Here is a 9,038-nt window from a genome sequence, read left to right on the forward strand (position 1 = left end):
TGCTTGAATCACCCTGGCCCTCCCCCTGCCCATGGTTTCTCACTTAATGCAAAACCAGGCCTAGTCATGTAGGCAGGAAGGAGAGATAAGATGGGAGAGAACTGGAGAACAAAAGAGAATTTAACCTATAAAAGATGTAGGATGCGCTCACTTCTTGGGACTTTAGAACATCAGCCATGGCCCCCTTCTCCCTGCCGGGAGAAGTCTGTATTATTAGCTTTAAATAAAACCTGCTTAATATGCTTGCCTTGGCGTGCTTCTCTAGTGTTCAATCTTCAACATTAGAAGGAGCAGAACTTGTCACCGGTAAACGGCAGTATCATAATGATGGCTGTTCTGCCAGCTGTTATGTCTTTAAGCGGACTGAGAACATTACAAAATTCTTTCTATTGAGCACACACACTCACATGGTACTCAAGATCAAAAGTTTATGAGTGGAGAGACTTTCTTCTTCCCACTCCCTGCTTGCTACCTTCCATAATTCCTAGCTCAGCTCTTTTAAGGACAAGGTTGAATAAATATGAGACTATAGTTTCCTGGAACCCAAGAGGGAGGGAAGGCCATGTAAGCCATTTTGCAGAGGAATTTCGGGAGGGAGACCCTAGGAAACATTTGTATTTGTGTGTGTGTGTGTGTGTGTGTGTGTGTGTGTGTGTGTATGTGTGTGTGTATACAAGTATTTTAGTCAGCTTTTCACTGCTGTGACTAAATGACCTGACCAGAACAATTGTAGGGGAGAAAAAGTTTATTAAAGGGCTCACAGTTTCAGAGGTCTTTGTCTGTAGACAGCCAGTTCTGTCTCTCAGGGCTCAAGGTGAGGCTGAACAAGGTGGAAGAGTATGGCAGAGGGAAGCAGCTCACAGGATGATCAGAAAGGAGAGAGAGAGAGAGAGAGAGAGAGAGAGAGAGAGAGAGAGAGAGAGAGAGAGAGAGAGAGAGAGAGAGATATCGAGATCTCCACTTTCCAGATACAAATATATACCTCCAAGCCAGGCCTCAATTCCACCTCCTCCAGTCACACCCTACCACTTCAGTTACCACTTAGTTGATCCTTATCAGGGGAGTAATTGGGTTAATGATTGGGTTAAGATTCTTATAACCTGATCATTTCTCCTGTGAATTTTCCTGCATTGTCTCACATGTGAACTTTTGGGGGACACCTCACTTCCAAACCATAACACCAAGGCACCATTCTACTGGGTCCCATGAGACTGGGAGAGTGAGGGAACACAAAAAATTCACCTGTTAAACCGATAGGTTTTAAGTACCATTCTCATTGGAGAAGAGAGGTTGACATGACTTTTTAGTGTGTGTGATTTATCACCTTCATCACATAACTCCTCTTTTCTGACACAACTATTATGTATACTGATTTTTAGAAGTATCTGTTAGCTTGCTACTGGTTTTTTGTTAAATCTAAATGTCTATCCAAAGAAGCTAATTCTCTGTACTGACATTTCCATTTTGGGATTGCTTAATTCATAGATTATCCCAATGACCAAAAAAGCTGGGTACAAACCATTAAGTTGTGTTTGTAAAAAAGAGTATATGTGAAGGATCCTTTAGTTTGATTCTAGTGGTATCTTGACTTTACATGACAAAATGAACAAAGTGACAGCTATCTCTAAGGGTTATCTTTATCCTGTACTTGGCCATCTGAAGCAAAGATAGTTTCTTACTGGGTCCTTCAACCCACAGAGGTTCCCATAAGTTTCTAGTCCTGGTCTAGTGATGGTTACAGTAAGATGGAATCAGATGATGTCTCTTGCTCTGCTATGAATGTCCAAACTTAGGGGAAACTTTTCAAAACTAAAAATGGAGATGAAGGTTTCATTTATTAGGCAGAACTGAAATGACTGTAGTTGCTTTGGTCAATATTCCTTGCTGAATTTCTTTATAATTTTAGTGACTGTAACAAGTGTCTGAAACTCAGAAAGTCCAGAGAAGTAGAATAATGACACTCTTGTTTAGGACCACATATTGGGGAACTGAATCACAGCAGTTGATCTAATTATTTGGGTCAATCATGTGAATTCATGGTGTAGAGTCCATTCTCTCATAAGAACACTTAGAATCAGACTTAGATTGAGATGAAGATCTCAAATTTTGATGCCTGGATTGATTCTCATACCAGATTTGAAAATGCATCTGTCATTAATGACCATACCAAAAGTGAAAGACACGTCTCTGATGCTGAGGCTATCACTGCCTGAAAATCTTGTAAGTACTGCCAAATTTGACATTTTTGTGTCATAATGGAGACCATGATCCATTGGGCATGAATAGCACTTGCTCCTAATGGATTAACTACATTGGTCTTTTAAACCAGCACTGACATTATTAGTGGTATCATACTGTTGTTAATATTTGTTCAGTTTATAGTTTCCCTTACAATTTAGTAAGCTGATTCTGGCTATATATTATACATCTCTTGAAACTAATGTACAATGTCCTTAGCTTTCTAAACCATCTTCAGTTTTATAATAGTGTGACTTTTATAAAAAGCACCACTTAGCACTGGGATCAAGCTGTTTGATAGATCATCCATGTTTTCTGCATTTGCATGGTTCTCGGGGTTGAGTCTTGGAATGCCTTTTCAAAAACAGACTTAAAGAGATTTCTTGCTCTACCTCTCTTATTTCCTTCTAGTCCACACACATTAATAAGGGAGACTGGTCACTTGATACCCTGTTGAAATAATATGGCCTGATATCACAAAGATAATGGCCATTAGGTAGAGCACAGTACTTACTGAGTTAGCCTACGGTAGCTTATAGACTCACATAGACGAAGGTAGGGGACATGTGCCTTTCTGTAAATTTTATAAAAATGAACATCCTTCTCAAACATGCTTCTAGATGAAACATTTCTGTGAATGTAGGGGCTGATTGGAAACATGATGAAATTTTAACTGTCAGAATGAGAACTTCTGATTTATAGTGGTGAGGACAAAACAATAACCCAGGCACCTGAGATAGAAAGAAGTAACAGGAATCTTAATTCAGTTTTGATTTTGTTTATTTTTTCAAAAGAGTCTTTGAAGATTTTTGCATATAGGAAAATGCCTTTATGAATGGGGAATACTATCAACCTGTACTGCAGACTGATGGATACCCTACTTGGGAAGCCCAAACAATTATAAACAACACTGTTTATTAAGGGACACAATTTATACCTCCTTACTATATTTACTGCACAGAAGCTGGGCATTGACCTACCTTCCTCTCAAATATATTACTCATATAATACATGAGGGATCATAAGTGAACTGCAAGGAAACACCATCAGTAGATCATGTAGCACACAGATGACTATGGTGATGTCTTCAAATTGAGGCAACCTTACTTAGAGAAGATTCCCAGAAAGATAAACAACTTATCCATACCCAACTCATGGACAATTAACCCAATAAAGGGAGTCATTCAATTAAAAATTCAGAAACAAATTTTGTTCTTTACTTAGTTAAAGTGATCAGTGGCATCACCTCTGCCCTGGAAAACATTTAAGGAAACTTCAACGCACTGGTCAAGATTATTATGGATGATAAAACTGCCCTAAGCTTTCTCCTTGTGGACAAGGTAGATTCTGCACAATCAGTAACAAATCCAGCTCTACCTAGATTAATATCTTGGATCAAGTAGAAAGGTCGAAATAACAAGTTATGGAGAATGTTGCATGACTTTGAGGTGTTATTAAACTTTTTTCAGATGGTGAGTCCTGTTCCCTTAGAGTATCTATGATGTCAATACTACAAGAATATATCAGCCAAACTGAAGAGCTTTCTCCCAGCCTTTGCTGGTCGAATGCTTCATAATGATAATGAGTTAAAACATACTTGAGAAAACACAACAGAAGCCAAGATGGTGTAGGACTGATGGGTAGATTTTATCAGGAGAGGAGTCTTCGTGGACCTCTTGTATATCTGTATGTCTTGAAAGTAGAAACACTGACTGCCTTTGTTCTGGACTTCATTTTTAGGTATGTTTGTGTAGAAAGCAGCCTTGAAGTGAGAGACAGTGCCACTCTTTGGGGAGAAAAGGCCGGATATAGGCCTGTTAGTCTTCTAGACTTGAAAGGTAGGAGCATTATCTCTTTCTGGAGCAAAGGGCTGTCATGCTGAATACAAGCTGAATACATTTTATATTAGTTCAATAAGCTCAGAGTTCCTTTCCTATAATGAAAAATTTCCATTTTCACATGCCACTTTTCCCTTTTTCCATCACACTGTGGGAATAGGAATTGGAAGAACCACCTTTAAAATGGTCTGCTAGTGCTATTGTCCTGAGTAATAAATTTCCTTTTTCTCTTTACCAGAAAACTATTGTCTTTCAGAATCCATGAAACTGTGACTGGCAAACTTGTTAGCTTGTAAATATGGTACAATTTCAGATCCTTCACAATTCTTGACAGTTTATATAAAGAACCACTCTAAGATCTGTAAAACTCTATCAGTATGAGATTCCTCACAATGCTAAAAATAGAGCTACCAGTGATCCAGTCATACCACTCCTTGATATTTATCAAAAAGAATTAAAGCCAACATAACTTAGAGACACCTGCATACCCATGTTTATTGCATAATAATTCACAATAGCAAAGTTATGGAATCAGCTTAGGATCAACAGACAAATGGCCAAAAATTTTGGTATATATACACAATAAAGTTTTGTTCATCCATAAAGAAGAAGGATATTGCATCATTTGCAAGAAGATGGATGTAACTAGAGACCATGATTTTTTTTATGATTTATTTATTTTTTTTAATTTCTTACAGACTACATTTTGATTCATTGTACACAAATGGGGTACATCATTTCATTTCCACGGTTGTACATGATGCAGATTCATACCATTTGTGTAATCATACATGTACATAGGGTAATGAAATCTGTTTCATTCCCAAACTTTTCATACCCCTCCTCCCTCACATTTCCTTTTACATAATCTAAAGTTTCCCTATTCTTTTCTCCCTCCCCACCCCCTTACTCCCATTATATATCATTCTCCACTTATCAGGGAAAACATTTGGCCTTTGGTATTTTGGGCTTGGCTTATTTAACTTAGCATGATATTATCCAATTACATTCATTTATTTGCAAATGCCATAATATTATTCTTCTTTATGGCTGAATAATATTCCATTGTGTATATATACCACAGTTTCTTTACCCATTCATCTGTTGAAGGGTATCTAGGGTGGTTCCACAATATAGCTGTTGTGAACTGAGCTGCTATAAATATTGATGTGGCTGTGTTACTGTAGTATGCTGATTTTAAGTCCTTCGGGTATAAACTGAGGAGTGGGATAACTGGGTCAAAAGGTGGGTCCATTCCAAGTTCTCTGAGGATTCTCCACATTGCTTTCCAGAGTGGCCACACCAATTTGCAACTCTACCAGCAATATAAAGGTGTGCCTTTTCCCCTACATCCACACCAACGTCTATTATTGTTTGTGTTCTTGATAATAGTCATTCTAATTGAGGTAAGATGAAATCTTAGAGTTGTTTTAATTTGACTTTCTCTAATTACTAGAGTTGTTGAACACTTTTTCATATATTTATTCATCACCTGTATGTTTTCTTCTGTAAAGTGTCTGTCCAGTTCCTTGGCCCATTTATTGATTGGGTTCTTTGTATTTTTGGTGTAACGTTTTGTCATTCCTCATAGAAACAGAGAAAGCAATCATGAACTTCATCTGGAAGAATGAGAGACCTTGAATAGCCAAAACAATCCTGAGTAGAAAAAGTGAATCAGGAGGTTTCACAATACCAGACCTTAAACTACAGTAAAACCACATAAATACAGTCACCTCATAATAGACAAAGGCGCCAAAAACATACAATGGATAAAATATAGCCTGTTCAACAAATGGTGCTGGGAAAACTGGAAACCCATATACAGTAAAATAAAATTAAACCCCTATCTCTCGCCCTGCACAAATCTCAACTCAAAATGGATCAAGGACTTAGGAATTAGACCAGAGACCGTGCACCTAACAGAAGACAAAGTAGGCCTGAATCTTCATCATGTTGGCTTAGGATCAGACTTCCTCAATAAGATTCCCAAAGCACAAGAGAGCAAAGCAAGAATCAATAAATGGGATGGACTCAGACTAAAATCTTTTTTTCAGCAAAGGATATAATCAGAAACATGAAGAGAGAGCTCACAGAGTGGGAGAAAATCTTTCCCACATACACTTCAGAGAGAGACCATGATTTTTAACAAAATAAGTCAGAATCAGAGAGAAAAGTATCCTGTTTTCTCTCATATGTGGAAGCTGCAGGGGAAAAAAAGTAACAAAAAGGGATCCATGGAAGTAGAAATGAGACCATTAGAATAAAGGAAGGAGACTAGGGATAGGAGAAGAGACAGAAGGTATTAGGAAGTAAAATTGATCAAACACACACACACACACACACACAAGACCAACTCTATTATTACAAGCGGTTCAGTAAAATAGTTTCGAGTTTTTACTTTCCATTCTGTTTTTTCTCAAGTTTGAGATTTAAGTTTTTCAAACAACTTAAACAATTTAACAACTTAAAGCTCAAGATGCTCCTTGGATTTAGTGAAGATTTAAAGTAAAGAAAATGGAAAATGGAAACTCACATGGAAAGATATTTTGATTTTTTTTAAATTTTATTTTATTTCTGATTGTCATCCCCCCTTCCAAAAAAATGTCTGTTTAATTTCTCCATGACCAAAGTAGTAAAGGTATGGCCAAGTAAGGAAGTGAAACAAAAAAAAAAAAAATGAGCAGTATTGAATCCAACTTTCAGCAACAATACCAGGGAAGTAAGACTGGTTTATAATGTATCAGTGTCCATAGAATTTGCCTTGTGAGGATAAAATAGATTATTTACATTACAGAGTCAAGAAACATTAAGAGGAAAAGCTGTGAGTGTAAAGAAAAGGAACACTATTGGCCTGAAACAGGAATCGGAAAGATTTCACTTCTCTGTTGTAATTATTTCTATTTTACTTCCTGGTATTATTACCTATAGCCCAGGCTCCAGAAAGTTAGATATGATCTTGCATATTTTTAGTACAAACAATAACCTTGATATTAAAGTTTTGTTATGCTTTGTCCCATAATTTATGACTATCTATAGTCTTAGAGGGTCTTATTTCTCCTGATGACCTTCATTAGTGAATTATTGAATTAGGAATGGAAAGTCTTTTTGTCCACTGGACAGAGAGGATGACTTAAGGGGCATGCTTACTTAAGTGGACTTTCTATGGAACTTCTCTCTCTCAAGTTCCATGTCTGTTCTCTCTCCATGCTAACTCCACAGGGCAGGTCCTGCCCTTAGGGGGAAAGCATGTAGCTATCAAGCTCTTATGTTTCTGAGTGAGCTTTGTATGTGCTATTCTGGTTTTATAAAGGGGTAGAAAAAGAGGAATAATTGTTTCATATCATTAAATCTCCTCAACTTGTTGAGAATCTGAATGAGAGAAAGAGGTTAATAAAATTGTCAGAAACTTAAGACAAAGAGGTTGTATGTTTTCTGCATGTAGAGTATAGCATTGTTTATTAGGCTGACTCCTGACGTTTCAATGTTTTTGGTGATACACCTGTTTTTATCATATGTACTATTTAATAAGGTCCAGGTTTCCATGAAGTTGGATACTAACATGTAAGGTTTATATTATTATTTTAAATTTTGGCCTGATAGAAGAGATAATCACAATGTCTATTGTATAATTTTACTAGCTTGTGTTGTGTTTAGCCTATTAGTCTCCTTCATATATTCTTCATCAGCATCAAAACTCAGTTTCTCAAATGCTTGCTGAACCAATGAAATCATCTCAATTATCTTCATATTAGTGTGTTTTCAATATTTGCTTGCTATTTATCCTCCCAGAAAATCACACTTTGAAAAAGATGCAATTAACCAAATATAGAGAAAAGTGCACATATACACATACAACATGCACACACACACATGCACACGCACAAGAAAAGAAAGAAAGAAAAAGGGAAAAAATTTAAAAATCAGGGCAAAGGGTAAATTGGTAATTATTCAGAGACAGGTCAAAATGATTTATACTTACAATAAGTTCAAATATTTCTGTTGGATACTTGAAATATAAACTGTTTGTTTAATACAGTCAGAGAGAATGACTAAAATAGAAAATACACATGATAGAAGACAGTATTTCTAAAGCAGGATAGATAATGCCTTATTCTTGAGTATAAATTTGTTACTACTTCTCTTCAAATCATATCAATTAAGTAGTTCCTGATGGATTACCTTTTTTTAAAAAAAGAACTGTAGGTAAAAAAAAAACACTAATGAAATCAGCATTACACAAAATCTGGTTGAAACTGGGTTTATTTGGGGGTTAAAAATAAGGTAGTAAATAATTTGTTACTTAAACTTTACTGAATATGATTCAGTTTAACTATTGTATGTAAGTCACAAGGAACAAAATAAATTATTTTTTTGTTTCAAGAATAGTTTGCAACATGCCTTTGAGGCTGAAGTAATAAATTTCAGTATCAAGTTCTAAAACCATGTTATAAAAGTGGTTAAAAAATGTTCAAATATAAAACAAAGTCTGTTGGGAAGAAACGGAAAAATGTTGGTAATTATTCTTTTAAATAGAAGAAGGTTATCTTAAATGGGCAGCAATAAATTAAAAATAACCTGAAAGGAAACAAAAGCAGCATATATTTTTATAGACCTGGAGAAACAAATATAACAAGGCTGAATATATCATAAGAAAATAGAGGTTAAGGGACAAAGAAAGTGGAAATAGAATCATAAAAATGAAAATACATGAAATTAAAAGTAAAAATCCAAGAGATGATAACAAGACTCATCATACCAGCAAATGTAAACCTTTATCACTTCAATTTTTAAATGTCTTTGTGATAATAATGCTAACAGCAGTTGAAAATGATCTCCTTTGAAGGTCTGCTCTGTAATTATTGCTTGAAAGAAGCTCACCAAGATTATTGCTGACTTTTATTTATGTATTTAAAAAATATTTCTTTCTTGAAAATATTTTCAATGTGCTCTAAAATGGTTGAC

The sequence above is a fragment of the Sciurus vulgaris genome, assembly GCF_902686455.1.
Source record: "Sciurus vulgaris genome assembly, chromosome: 2".
Lineage (NCBI taxonomy): Eukaryota > Metazoa > Chordata > Mammalia > Rodentia > Sciuridae > Sciurus > Sciurus vulgaris.